At 46.6% G+C, this 16,124-nt stretch overlaps 1 protein-coding gene across 1 annotated transcript in view; it reads right to left on the bottom strand.

The window, feature by feature from the left end:
- Nucleotides 1-1,233, bottom strand: part of si:dkey-174m14.3 (uncharacterized protein LOC563117 homolog) — a 64,535-nt gene extending 63,302 nt beyond the window's left edge. Inside the window, exon 1 of the mRNA XM_066677195.1 lies at nucleotides 1,111-1,233. The gene's annotated coding sequence lies outside the window, so the exon portion shown is untranslated. The remainder of the gene's footprint in view (nucleotides 1-1,110) is intronic.
- Between the last annotated feature and the right edge of the window lie 14,891 nt (nucleotides 1,234-16,124).

The raw sequence follows: 16,124 nt of genomic DNA on the forward strand, positions 1-16,124 counted from the left end.
GTTAATGTAATTTTGTTCTGTGCCTAGAAAGGTTCAATATGTGTGACTATAAATAAATTAAATTAAATTATTTCAATAAGCCAACAACCACTCTGAACAACTGCGATTAACAAACTACAAAACAAACTACAGCTAAAAGAACTAACATACACAAAGTACATTAAACAAGTAAAATAAACCACTATAAATTAAACACAACTACAGTTAACACACAAGTTCTATAAACAACCTACTGTGAATGAACAACTACAACAATCAAACAAAAATAATAAACAAGTGTAGCAACCTTATACACTGCAATTAAATAAACAAATAAAATTTCAACAAACCCATTATAACTTCAATTAGCAACTCAGCGCAGATTCACTGTGCAGCAGGGAAGAGTGCAGTGCATCTGTGAATGTGTGGAAATCAGGAAATGTGAAAGTGTGGAGTGCAGGAATAAATCAGTAATGCGGTGCTCTGTCACACCAAAACATCCCAGAGATACTAGATTCCAGAAGCTCTTGGCAAGAAGGTCAACAGATTACCCACAATGGATTTGAAGGGGATGACCCCTCCACCGCTCCCAGTAAAATCCCTCCGTCCATCTTCAGCAGGAGAGGAGAGGACCTACAGGAGCGTAACACTGGGAGAGGGGAGGAGACGAGAGGAACGACGAGAAAAACACCATAGGAGGAAAGGCAGATAAGGAGAGGAACATCAAGAGAGGAGAGAAAAGACAGGAGAAGAGAGGAACACCCAGGAGAGGAGGGGAATGATGAGAGGAACAGAGCTGGAAGATAACGGAGGTGAAAACTGCGCACCTTATTCTCAGTACAGCCCCCACCTCCAGCATCAACCATACATCCCTCTCTCCATCCTGCTCTCCCTCTCCACATCTCCGTCCTTCTATCTATCCTGCTCTCTCTCTCTCCACCTAGCCTCCATCCCTCTTTTCTGCAGAGACAGAGAGCGACATGGAGAAATGCGTGGAGAGACAGAGGGAATGGAAGAAGGTTCCGGGGAAATCCTGTGTCGGAGCCGAAGCTGTCAGTCCTGTCAGGAGAAGCCGGGGTTTTGGAAGTGGGGGTGGTTTGGGGGAGGGGTTGTGGGGATTAAAGCTCTTACCTGATGGTCTGCATCTCTTCGTCAGGAGCCTAGATGAAGGGATGGATGGAGAGAACAGAAAAATAACGAGTGAAAAAGGTAGCACTGCGCTCTATCGCTGCTACTGACAAATCGCACACTGCAACACTCTCTCTCTCTCTTCTGCTCTCTCTCCCTCTCTACCACTCTCTCTCCTGCTCTCTCTCTACCACTCTCTTCCTCTCTCTCTTTGTCTCTCATTTCTCTCTACCACTCTCTCTCTCTCTCTCTCTCTCTCTCGACCACTCTCTACCTATCTCTTCTCTTTCTCTCTCTCTCTCTCTCTCTCTCTCTCTCTCTCTCTCTCTCTCTCTCTCTCTCTCTCGCTCTCTCTTATGGTTTAGTGCTAGGGTTAGGATTAGTGTTTAGTGCTGGGTTTATGTTTAGTGATTCAGGTTAAAGGGTTTAGTGCTCGGATTAGTTTTTGGGATTAGAGTTAGGGTTAGGTTTAGGGATTAGGGTTAGGCTTAGGGTTTAGTGCTCAGATTAGGTTTTGGGATTAGGGTTTAATGTTGAGGGTAGATTTTGGAATTAGGGTTAGGATTATTCTGGTAGTAAAATTAATGGTGAATTTCTATGAAATAACTTACTTTTTTTTATGGTCCCCACAGTTCACAGATACTAGGTTGTGGTTGGGTTAACCCTAACTTTTACCCTAAGGGGGCACTGAGCCATTGCAGGGGGGTGTAAGAAGAAAAAGTCTGTGAGAGCTAAACATGCAGCAGATAATGAGTTTTCTCAAGCCACACCTTCCAAAGGGAAAACAAAGAAATATGATGAGGCACATCTCAAAACAAATCACACCATGAGGGGGTTAAAAGTGTCATTTTTGCAGAGAGCAAATTTGCAGGTTTTAGACCTTTTATTATTTATTTTTTGTGCAGAGAAGCAATTAGGAGCAAACATGTCTAACAATGACTTTATTTTTGGTATGTTCTGTATATAGTTGTAAATAGGGTTAGGGCTAAATAAAAGTAAGAATGTATAAATACAGACAAAGAGAGAGAGAGAAAAACAGAGAAGCAGAACAGGTGGCTTCATCTGCTGAAAAATAGATGGTGGATTTACTGTCCTCCCCCCCTCCTCCTCCTCCTCCTCCCCACCTGTTCTTTTCCCTCCCTCTCTCTCATTCTCTCTTCATGCACCCTCCATCTTCCCCTTTATCCCTCTCTTTCACACACACAGGATCTTGTGTTAGTGAAGGTTCCTGGGTTCTGCAGGAGAACCTGGTCAGCAGAGAGGATCTGCAGCAGCGGAAGGAAGCTGTGAATCTGCTGTGTTTGCATAATGTATGCTAATGTGTTTGTTGAGTATGTGTGTGGGAGTGTGTGTATGTGAGTGTGAGTATGTGTATGTGAGTGTGAGTGTGTGTGTGCTAGAGAGTGTGTAATAGAGTTCTCTAACGGCAGGTTCTCAGAGGAACGTTCTGCACTCCCTCCCCCCTCAACGCCCACCTCTTTTCTCCGGCTGTTGCTACGGTTACGACTGCATCTTAATCAGACAGGAAATGAAGGCTCTTTCCTTTTCCCCAGCAGAACCCTGAGATCAGACCACCCTTCACTAATCGGAATCAAACTTAAACACAGACATCTGATCACTCTTCGCCAATCAGAGACAGCCTATCACACAGAGATCACACCACACTCTACCAATCAGAATCAAGCTTCCACACAGAGATCAGACCACTCTTCGCCAATCAGAAACAATTTTATACACAGAGATCAGACCACTCTCCAGCAATCAGAAGCAAGTTTAAACACAGATCAGACCACTTTATACCAATCTGAAAAAAGCTTACATACAGAGATCAGACCACCCTCTACCAAGCAGAGTCAAGCTTAAACGCAGATTAGACCACTTTACACTAATCAGAAACACCCTGGCACCCCGTAAAATATCTCAAGATACAGTTATATGCCTTCTGCAGATCCACAAAACATGTGTAGAGTGGAGTAGCATACTCCCTTGTCCCCTCAGTTATCTGTCAGATTCCGCATTCCACAGACAGAATAAAGTTTTCAGTGTTACTCCTGATTTGGGAATTTGACTGTCAGATGGACTCTCCTTTCCAGCACCTTGGCATTGACTTTCCTAGGGAGGTGTGAAGCCACAATAATTGCCACAAATTTTCCAGTCCCCTTTATGAAAAATGGGAATCACCACCCCAGTTTTTAAGTCAGTCAAAGGCACTGTTCCGAGTTCCCATGCAGTTTTTTAGAGGTTTGTCAATCAAGACAGCCACATAACATTGCAGGTCTTTAGCAATTCCAGGTGATTCATATCCATTCCAGAAGCCTGTAGAGCTTTCCAACTATCTCCATGGATTCTGGCCCCACCCTGCAAAGGAGGCATATCTTTTGAATATAGGACTTCCTCATTTTGCTCCATCTAATGCCTAACAGTATGCTCAGTCAAGTTCAGAGTTTTACTATCCTTGCTGAGCACAGCTTGAATAGTCTCCCAATTCCACCCTGAGCTTTCAGTGTTTTTTTTTTTCAGAACCTCACTGAGGCCCCCCCAGAAATTATTTTGATGGGCATCACACCACACACTTGCTCTGTTTAGCTCCACCCATTCAGCCTGTGGCAGTTTAGCTCCACCCATTCAGCCTGTGGCAGTTTAGCTCCACCCAATCAGCCTGTGACACTTTAGCTCCACCCATTCAGCCTGCAACAGTTTAGCTCCAATCAGTCAGCCTGTGGCAGTTTAGATCCACCCAATCAGCCTGTGTCAGTTTAGCTCCACCCAATCAGCCTGCAACAGTTTAGTTCCACTCAGTCAGCCTGTGGCAGTTTAGCTCCACCCAATCAGCCTGCAACAGTTTAGCTCCACTCAATCAGCCTGTGGAAGTTTAGCTCCACCTAATCCACCTGCAACAGTTTAGCTCCACCCTATCAGCCTACAACAGTTTAGCTCCACCCTATCAGCCTACAACAGTTTAGCTCCACTCAATCAGCCTGTGGCAGTTTAGCTCCACCCAATCCGCCTGCAACAGTTTAGCTCCACCCTATCAGCCTGCAACAGTTTAGCTCCACTCAATCAGCCTGTGGCAGTTTAGCTCCACCCATTCAGCCTGCAACAGTTTAGCTAAACCCAATCAGCCTGTGGCAGTTTAGCTCCACCCATTCAGCCTGCAACAGTTTACTCAACCATTATTCCATCCATTATTCACTGCTTATCCGGATCCGGGTCGCAGGGGAAGCAGTCGGAGCAAAGAAACTCAGACCTCCCTCTCCCCAGCCACCGCCTCCAGCTCCTCCAGGGGTATACTGCTTGTACCCGTGACCTCGTTCTTTCTGTCACTACCCAAAGCTCATGACCATAGGTGAGGGTTGGGATGTAGATCGAACGGTAAATCGAGAGCTTTGCTTTTCTGCTCAACACTCTCTTCACCACAACGGATCAGTACAGAACCCGCATTACTGCTGATGCTGCACCAATCCGCCTGTCAATCTCCCGCTCCTTCTTTCCCTCACTCATGAACAAGACCCCAAAGTATTTAAACTCCTCCACTTGAGGCAGGATCTCACTTCCAACCTGGAGAGAGCACTCCACCCTTTTCCGACTGAGTCCCATGGACTTGGACTTTGAGGTGCTGATCCTCATCCCTACCGCTTCACACTCAGCTGCAAACTGGTCCAGCAAGAGCCGGAGGTCCCGGCTCGATGAAGCCAACAAGACCACATCATCCGCAAAAAGCAGACATGGAATCCTGAGACCACCAAACCGGTGGTCCACTGGTTGGAACACACCCTCCGATCACCCTTTTTAAAAAGGGGAACCACCACCCCAGTCTGCCGGTCTATGATGGCTGTCCTAAGGATCCATCCATCCATCCATCCATCCATTATCTGTAACCGCTTATCCAATTTAGGGCCGCGGGGGGTCCAGAGCCTACCTGGAATCATTGGGCGCAAGGCGGGAATACACCCTGGAGGGGACACCAGTCCTTCACAGGGCAACACAGACACACACACACATTCACTCACACACTTTCGAGTCACCAATCCACCTGCAACATGTGTTTTTGGACTGTGGGAGGAAACCGGAGCACCCGGAGGAAACCCACGCAGACACGGGGAGAACACACCAACTCCTCACAGACAGTCACCGGGAGCGGGAATCGAACCCACAACCTCCAGGCCCCTGGAGCTATGTGACTGCGACACTACCTGCTGCGCCACCGTGCTGCCCTGTCCTAAGGATGTGTGTCTTAAATATAAACATACAGGACATTAATGGTCCACGGCTTCACCCTGCTCACTTCATGTTTTAATGGTTCAGTAAACGACAGCATCTGTTTAAATAAAGAGACATCTGCCTGTAGACAAGATTTCAGTGCGTAATCATCACACAGAAAACAGTACAAATGAGATGCCTGGGTGCTGAAGACTCACCGAGCTACTGCGTCTGTGTGGTGAGACGGACTGGTCCATGTTTCTGGAAAATGTCCATAAACTCTGGGAGGAACTGGAACTGGACTCTGGAGGATCTAGGACCTGTGATTTGTCTGAGCTCTGGAAGGCAATGGTTGTGTCTTTCTTGACCTTTAGTCCTTCACTTCTAAAGACACCATCAATGTCCGTCTCCAGGTATGCTCTGTCCATCACCTCCTGCATCCAGCTCTCTGTCCAGTCCTTACACTGTTCCTGTTGTGCCTTGTGCTGGATTATTCTGTCTTCCGACTGGTCCCAGGGAGCTTGGGCCTGGAGCTTCTTGTTCTCCAGCTGGTCCCTGGGAGCCTGATGCCTGGTGGTCTGAAAGGACAGCAGGTCACTGGGCTTCAGCACTTGGTGGCTCACTTCATCCAGGAACTGAGAGAACATCAGTTTGGCTTTGATTTTTAGCTCCAGCTGCTGCAGTGTCAGATCTCTAAACTCAACAGAGGTCACCCCCAGGACACTGGAGCTGTGGAAGAGCAGTGGGAATCCAATCACTGGTCAAACCCCTGGTGATTGGTCAGATATGTTAATTTATTCAGGAATGCTCTAATGAAAAAACTAGGACATGTGTCCACTCATCTCAGACATCTCTGCTACATCCATTAGACCATCACACTGGTCAATGTTTTTAATGCATGTTAACTCTATACACAAGTTACAATACCTCATCACTTTTCAGAGAACACCCTGTATCTGTGTGTGTGTGTGTGTGTGTGTGTGTGTTTAGTTTACTGCATCATCTGAACACAGCAGTTGTACTTTACTCTGTGTGTAAATCTCATGATGAATGACCAATAGAAATACTCAAAAAATACTCTGAATATAGTCTTTTTTACATTGACTTCCACTGAGAGTTCAGATTTTTTTCTTCTCCTGTAAAGTTACTATTTTGGAGATACATGTATTTCTTTGGACAGTGATGATATGTTTTGATGTGGGTTGCTCAGCAATCCCAGCTGGAGAGATAATTCATCCATTCATCTACTACTCTAACTCCTTGATCCTGGTCAGGGTGGCAGTGGGATCCCGAACCCATCCCGAAACACTGGGCACGACAACACCCACAACATATCACCACACACTCACCCTGTTACTCACACACTCACCCAGTCACTCACACATTCACCCTGTCACTCACACCTGTTACTCACACACTCACCCTGTCACTCACACACTCACACCTGTTACTCACACACTCACCCTGTCACTCACACATTCACACCTGTTACTCACACACTCACCCTGTCACTCAGACACTCACATCTGTGTACAGATTCACACACTCACCCAGTCACTCACACCTGTTACTCACACACTCACCTTGTCACTCACACACTCACCCAGTCACTCACACACTCAAACCTGTGGACAGATTCACACACTCACCCAGTCACTCACATGCTCACCCTGTCACTCACACAATCACCCTGTTACTCACACACTCACACCAGTCACTCACACACTCACCCTGTCACTCACACATTCACCCTGTCACTCACACACTCACATCTGTGGACAGATTCACACACTCACCCAGTCACTCACACACTCACACCTGTTACCCACACAGTCACCCTGTCACTTAGACACTCACATCTGTGGACAGATTCACACACTCACCCAGTCACTCACACACTCAAACCTGTGGGCAAATTCACACACTCACCCAGTCACTCACATGCTCACCCTGTCACTCACACACTCACCCTGTTACTCACACACTCACCCTGTCACTCACACATTCACCCTGTCACTCACACACTCACAACTGTTACTCACACACTCACCCAGTCACACCCACACGTGTCACTCACACAATCACACCTGTGGACAGATTCACACACTCACCCAGTCACTCACACACTTTCACCTGTTACTCACACACTCACCCAGTCACTCACATCTGTTACTCACACATTCACCCAGTCACTCACACACTCACCCTGTCACTCACACACTCACACCTGTGGACAGATTCACACACTCACCCAGTCACTCACACACTCACAGCCTTGGACAGATTCACACATTCACCCAGTCATTCACACACTCATCCTGTCACTCACACACTCACTCTGTCACTCACACAATCACCCTGCCACTCACCCTGTCACTCAAACCTGTTACTCACACACGCACCCAGTCACTCACACACTCACAACTGTGAACAGATTCACACACTCACCCTGTCACTCACACACTCACCCTGTCACTCACACACTCACACCCTTGGACAGATTCACACACTCACCCAGTCACTCAAACGCTCACCCTGTCACTCACACACTCACTCTGTCACTCACACACTCACACCTGTGGACAGATTTACACACTCACCCAGTTACTCACACACTTACAACTGTTTCTCACACACTCACCCAGTCACTCACACCTGTTACTCACACACTCACCCTGTCACTCACACACTCACACCTGTGGACAGATTCACACATTCACCCAGTCATTCACACACTCATCCTGTCATTCACACACTCACCCAGTCACTCACATGCTCACCCTGTCACTCACACAATCACCCTGTTACTCACACACTCACACCAGTCACTCACACACTCACCCTGTCACTCACACATTCACCCTGTCACTCACACACTCACATCTGTGGACAGATTCACACACTCACCCAGTCACTCACACACTCACACCTGTTACCCACACACTCACCCTGTCACTCAGACACTCACATCTGTGGACAGATTCACACACTCACCCAGTCACTCACACACTCAAACCTGTGGACAAATTCACACACTCACCCAGTCACTCACATGCTCACCCTGTCACTCACACACTCACCCTGTCACTCACACATTCACCCTGTCACTCACACACTCACAACGGTTACTCACACACTCACCCAGTCACTCACACTCACACGTGTCACTCACACAATCACACCTGTGGACAGATTCACACACTCACCCAGTCACTCACACACTTTCACCTGTTACTCACACACTCACCCAGTCACTCACATCTGTTACTCACACATTCACCCAGTCACTCACACACTCACCCTGTCACTCACACACTCACACCTGTGGACAGATTCACACACTCACCCAGTCACTCACACACTCACAGCCTTGGACAGATTCACACATTCACCCAGTCATTCACACACTCATCCTGTCACTCACACACTCACTCTGTCACTCACACAATCACCCTGCCACTCACCCTGTCACTCACACACTCACCCAGTCACTCAAACCTGTTACTCACACACGCACCCAGTCACTCACACACTCACAACTGTGAACAGATTCACACACTCACCCTGTCACTCACACACTCACCCTGTCACTCACACACTCACACCCTTGGACAGATTCACACACTCACCTAGTCACTCAAACGCTCACCCTGTCACTCACACACTCACTCTGTCACTCACACACTCACCCAGTCACTCACACACTCACCCAGTCACTCACACCTGTTACTCACACACGCACCCAGTCACTCACACACTCATAACTGTGAACAGATTCACACACTCACCCTGTCACTCACACACTCACACCTGTGGACAGATTTACACACTCACCCAGTCACTCACACACTTACAACTGTTACTCACACACTCACCCAGTCACTCACACACTCACAACTGTGAACAGATTCACACACTCACCCTGTCACTCACACACTCACCCTGTCACTCACACACTCACACCCTTGGACAGATTCACACACTCACCCAGTCACTCAAATGCTCACCCTGTCACTCACACACTCACTCTGTCACTCACACACTCACACCTGTGGACAGATTCACACACTTACCCACACACTCACCCTGTCACTCACATACTCACACACTCACCCTCTCACTCACACACACACCCAGTCACTCATACACTTACACCTATGGACAGATTCACACACTCACCCTGTCACTCACACACTCACCTTGTCACTCACACACACACCCAGTCACTCACACACTTACACCTATGGACAGATTCACACACTCACACAGACTGTCTGGTGACCCCTCAGAGTAGTGTAGACCGGCCGGTCACGCCCTGTCACTAACCTGTAGAACGCACTGCGGTGCTGATTCTCCTGAGTGCTCTCAGGGAGAGTGTTCCTTGCTCTCTGGGCCCAGGGCAGGTGTTCTTGGACACCGAGGTGGTCCAATCTCCGGTGGTCTGAGCTGGAGCTCAGGGTGGTACAGGAGCTGCTGAAGGACACTGGGGAGGGAGCTGGGTCTCTACGGAGATGTTGGTCATAGTGGGAAGGAGACGACGCGGAGGAGGTGGTGGAGCTCCAAGATGACTCTGAAGATGAGGTTCTAGTGGAACTCTGTGAGCTTCTGTGGCTTTGTGAGTATAACCTGCTGCTGCTGAACTGCATGTTCCACGCTGCAGAGGATGCTGTGGTGGCTAGAACCCAGCTGAAAATGCACTCCTGATTTTAAACCACTTAAAGCTCAGTGTGACCCAAAAACACCACCTGGTCAATATTCAGGAACGTGCTGTCAGTGTGGGTCACTGCCAGATCCAACTGGTTCAGGGTGGACTACAGAAAAAACATTCTCATAAATAAACACATAAACAATAAATAAATATAAACAAACAGCAATAATAGTCATCATATTGTCAGCTTCATTTACTCTTTCCACATTACATTGCACCTTGTATAGCCTGATGGCATTGTATATACTGTGGATGCTAAGGTAACCAAGGAAGTGTTATAAGGCTGTTGCTGTGGTGTAATAATGTGGTTGCTATGGTAACAGTTGTTGAAGTGTTACTAGCCTGATATATAAGGTGGTCCCTATGGTAACAAGGTCATGGTTGAGGAATTACTAGCCTGTAGCTATGGTATAATAATGTGGTTGCTATTGTAACCGAGGTGGTTGTTGAGGAATTACTAGCCTGTAGCTATGGTATAATAATGATGCTATGCTCTTTTGATGGTTGCTAAGTTGTTGCTAAGCTGTACCACACTGTGGAGCCTAAAGCCTGTGGACTCTGCTCCTCCAGTGTCTTCTGAACTCACTCAGAACACAGGAGTGTACACCAGCTCAGGGACAACAGGACAGCAACTATATCACTGAGAGGGAGACAGAGTGTGTGTGTGTGTGTGTGGGTGTGTGTGTTGTTTGAGGGAGTACTGGAATCTAAAAAAGCCTTGTCACTTTTTTTTAGTTTGTTCCTGAGAAAGACAGACACATTTACATATTCAGATCAGACGCTCTGAGACTTATCACTGTGACTGTGATGTGACATGTATGTGTGTGTGAGAGAGAGAGACAAACAGGCAGGCAGACTGTGTGTGTGTGTGTGTGTGTGAGAGAGAGAGAGAGAGAGAGAGAGAGAGAGAGAGAGAGACTGTGTGTGTGTGTGTGTGTTGTTAATGTGTGCAGTGCGATTACACTCTTTCCAAACACACTCCTCTCCAAGTCCCAAATCCAAGATGAAGAAACAGAAATAACATTTACAGCAGGTTCAATACAGTCTCAGTGTACCGAGTACAACGCGGTGGTTTCAGTGTACCGCATATAGCACGGTAGTCTCAGTGTACCGCGTACAGCACAATGGCTTAGTGTACCGCGTACAGCGCGGTGGTCTCAGTGCACCGTGTACAGCACAATGGCTTAGTGTACCGCGTACAGCACGGTGGTCTCAGTGTACCGTGTACAGCACATTGGTCTCAGTGTACCACGTACAGCACGGTGGTCTCGGTGTACCGCGTACAGCACGGTGGTCTCAGTGTACCGCGTACAGCACGGTGGTCTCAGTGTACCGCGTACAGCATGGTGGTCTCAGTGTACCACGTACAGCACGGTGGTCTCAGTGTACCGCGTACAGCACGGTAGTCTCAGTGTACCGCGTACAGCACGGTGGTCTCAGTGTACCGCGTACAGCACGGTGGTCTCAGTGTACCGTGTACAGCACGGTGGTCTCAGTGTACCGCGTACAGCACGGTGGTCTCAGTGTACCGCGTACAGCATGGTGGTCTCAGTGTACCGCGTACAGCACATTGGTCACAGTGTACCGCATACAGCATGGTGGTCTCGGTGTACCGCGTACAGCACGGTGGTCTCAGTGTACCACGTACAGCACATTGGTCTCAGTGCACCGCATACAGCACGGTGGTCTCAGCGTACCGCGTACAGCACGGTGGTCTCAGTGTACCGTGTCCAGCACGGTGGGCTCAGTATACAAGCTAAAATATAAAAGACACATAAAAGTGCAATAAAAGAAGATGTTTATTAAAATAGTACAAGAAAATAAAAGAAATTGGCTAAACTAGATATGTAAACATGTCGAGAAATATATTCACTCTGGTAATGTGATTCTAGTCTGTGTGCATATGTCAAATCCACCATTTTTTAATCAGATATGAGTCACTTTCATATGTGCCCTTGACTGGATGGTTATCTGATTTGTGAGTGTGCAACATGGATGTGAATCATCAGATCAGATTTAATGTCTTTTTGCCTGTGCACGTGTGCTTATTCCATTTAGCAATGTCCAATAATCCAGTCTGAGCTGACAGTCAGACTGCATTCAGAGGCGTGTATTGTGAATGTAGCTGTAGGTAGTTCTGCAGGCTGTAATGAGGTCGCGTGCTGAGAACGGTTGTCTCTGTGGGGCTCTGTGTTGGAAGTGTTTTCAGGTCAGCAGCTCTGTGGAAGAATTGATTTCAGATAAAACACAAAGCTGATCACAATCCGAGAGCTTTGCTGATTTTCCAAAACTTCAGAAACAGTAACTCTTCCAGAATCCACATCAGAGTTCTGACGTTCCTTTTTATGAGACCTTTATCTCACAATTAAACCCACAGACCTTTATTTTATTATGTCCTGTTAAAGTGCTTTATCTCTGAGCCAAACCACACAGTGCCATAAAGAATGGGCTTGGTTTCCATAAAGAACCCGTTAAAGGCTATTTTCAAAGTTGCAACCACCTTCACATAACCTCTACATTATGTGCAGGTCCTGTGTTTTCTGTTACTATCTCTTATGTTAAAGGGTCGGTTTTGACTCATGTCTTAAATCAGCCATAAGACCCCCTAAAAACAATTAATTATCAACCAATTTGTTTCTTACCTCTTGTTGACCTCGTTATTCTTCTTTATCCATGAAAGGATTGGTTTTAATTGTTCATTGTTGCAGACTGTAAACTGGAGATGTACACTCTACAAAACTCTAACTCTAAACTGACTGGGCCTTACGTGTCTGGACATGTCTGTGTTTCCTTGTTTCGTGAAACAGACAAAGATAGAAGCCCCTAACTGAAGCTCGAGTGGTTGTAGGAGGAGCCAGCTGTAGGCTGTTGGTGTATAGTGTGTTTATGAGTCTAGATCTGGCATTTTTTTTTGTTTCTGATTTAAAATTATACCTGTGTCAAAATTGACCCTAACAACAGAAAAGCCTTAATTAACATGAGCATTTTATAATTAAGTAAATATATATATATTATTTTGTTTAAATAGAAGTTCCTGACAAAGTCTGCGTTTGAAGACTGTGAAAGGGTCAATGTCCCAGCGTGGAGAGGGTGAGTTCAATTACACAGTGTCTCATCTCATTTCACACATCAGGGCCTCCTCACAGGGACAAAGATGCAAAAGTTTCTTTCTTCCACTTCTTGGTCCCTTTCACCCCTGACGTCCCCCAGCATGTTCTTGGGCTGTAGGCACCAACACATTTATGGTCACACCTTTGTACAGCCACTTCTACAGAGAAGGTCCACTCCGAATAAACAAGGTCCACACCAAATAAACAGGGACCACTCAAAATAAACAAGGTCCACTCAAAATAAACAGGGTCCACTCAAAATAAACAGGGACCACTCAAAATAAACAGGGACCACTCAAAATAAACAGGGTCCACTCCGAATAAAGGTCCACTCCGAATAAACAAGGTCCACACCAAATAAACAAGGTCCACACCAAATAAACAGGGTCCACTCAAAATAAACAGGGTCCACTCCGAATAAACAGGGACCACTCAAAATAAAACAAGGTCCACACCAAATAAACAAGGTCCACACCAAATAAACAGGGACCACTCAAAATAAACCTTTGTACAGCCACTTCTACAGAGAAGGTCCACTCCGAATAAACAAGGTCCACTCAAAATAAACAAGGTCCACTCCGAATAAACAGGGTCCACTCAGAATAAACAGGGTCCACTCCGAATAAACAGGGTCCACTCCGAATAAACAGGGTCCACACAGAATAAACAGGGTCCACTCAAAATAAACAGGGTCCACTCCGAATAAACAGGGTCCACTCCAAATAAACAAGGTCCACACAGAATAAACAGGGTCCACTCCAAATAAACAAGGTCCACACAGAATAAACAGGGTCCACTCCGAATAAACAAGGTCCACACAGAATAAACAGGGTCCACTCCAAATAAACAGGGTCCACTCCGAATAAACAGGGTCCACTCCGAATAAACAGGGTCCACTCAAAATAAACAGGGTCCACTCAAAATAAACAAGGTCCACTCCGAATAAACAGGGTCCACACAAAATAAACAAGGTCCACTCCGAATAAACAGGGTCCACACAAAATAAACAGGGTCCACTCAAAATAAACAGGGTCCACTCAAAATAAACAAGGTCCACTCCGAATAAACAGGGTCCACTCAAAATAAACAAGGTCCACTCCGAATAAACAGGGTCCACTCAAAATAAACAGGGTCCACTCAAAATAAACAGGGTCCACTCAAAATAAACAGGGTCCATTCCAAATAAACAGGGTCCACTCCGAATAAACAGGGTCCATTCCAAATAAACAGGGTCCACTCAAAATAAACAAGGTCCACTCAGAATAAACAGGGTCCACTCAGAATAAACAGGGTCCACTCAAAATAAACAGGGTCCACTCCGAATAAACAGGGTCCATTCCAAATAAACAGGGTCCACTCAAAATAAACAAGGTCCACTCAGAATAAACAGGGTCCACTCAAAATAAACAGGGTCCACTCAAAATAAACAAGGTCCACTCAGAATAAACAGGGTCCAATCAAAATAAACAGGGACCACTCAAAATAAACAGGGTCCACTCAAAATAAACAGGGTCCACTCAAAATAAACAGGGTCCACTCAGACGCCTGCCCCCTCCTCCTGTGGGTGCTCCAGAGGTGAGTGCTGAGATACTTTTGGACTGAATGGCGTTCCACTGTGAGGTGACTAGCTTTAGCTGATGCTGAGATGAGGTGTATCCTGTTTAGCTTCCTGTTGTTTTACTGAAGTTCTGGAGGAGATTAACTACCTGAAAGTGAAGGATCTGGTTCTGATGAGGGACACAAAGATGTCCCCCTGGTGCAGATGTCTGCATGTTTATTACTGTGTTAAAATGGTGCTGACGGGAGTGTGGGTGTTTTGACCTGTTTGGTTTCTCAGTATGTTTTATGCTTTTATTAGTGTTCATGTTCAAGCATGAAATTACTATTTATATATTAGCTTTCATACACAGCATGATTTGTATGTTATTACTCTGTTCTAGCATGTATATTACCATGAGTATTAGCATGTTTTTATTATATTTAAGCATGTGTCTGTCTGTGTGTGTGTGTGTGTGTGTGTGTGTGTGTGTGTGTGTGTGTGTGTGTGTGTGTGTAAACCATGCTCGCTGGGGACTGCTGGAGAACTGGGCTTATAATAAAGTGCACAGATTAAAGACTGGACGCTGATGAATGACTGCAATAATGCACTGAGTGCCCTGAGGGAGGGGCCAATTTTGCTCTTCTCCTCACTGAGGGGACCCTGGGGGCTGGGAATCGAAGAACTGAGTGCTAGAGGAGAAAGAGAGGGAGAGCACTAGAGAGAGAGGGAGAGAGAGACATCCTGATCATTGGAATGGAATATGTTCTCTGATAAATTTCAGTACTTCAGGCAGCCGGTCCAGCAGAGCAAGTCAACTATAACCCCAGTCCACTGGCCCCTCAGCCAGCCACGCACCCCCTGCCCAAGCCAGCTCCAGCACCCCACCCCCACAGACAGACAGCCCCCCTGACCCGGCCTACTCCAGCCCACCATCCCCAGCCAACCACAGCCCATCAGTCCCAGAGCCTTCCAATTCCAAGCTCTCATAGGAGAGAATCACAGAGAGACCCACACCAGCACAGCCCCCAACACTGCAGTTATCATTGATTCCAATGGTAAATTCCTGGAAGTTGTTCCCCACTCACATAGTGGCAAACTTCTGGTGTCCGACAACAGACAGTGCAGTGAAGCTCCTTTGTGAGTCCATGTTGCATGACCCCCAGAACATCATTATTCACACTGGTACAAATGACCTGCGAAAAAATAAGAGAAAAGGTGGCAGTCTCCCTAAAAAAGGTAGCAGAGAAAGCCCATAGAGAATTTCCAGAAGCAGTCATCACGATTTCCACACTGCTCCCTAGAAAGGATGTTCCTGCAGACTTCATCAACAGCATCAACCAGAACATCATCAAACTCTGTGCCACTAACCCAAATGTCAGAGTGGCAGCCCACCCGACTCTGACTGACGATCATCTGTACGATCATGTACATCTTCATTTAGAGGGAATCAAAATCTTTG

Source organism: Hoplias malabaricus, chromosome 7 (genome assembly GCF_029633855.1).
Source record: "Hoplias malabaricus isolate fHopMal1 chromosome 7, fHopMal1.hap1, whole genome shotgun sequence".
Taxonomy (NCBI): Eukaryota; Metazoa; Chordata; class Actinopteri; order Characiformes; family Erythrinidae; genus Hoplias; species Hoplias malabaricus.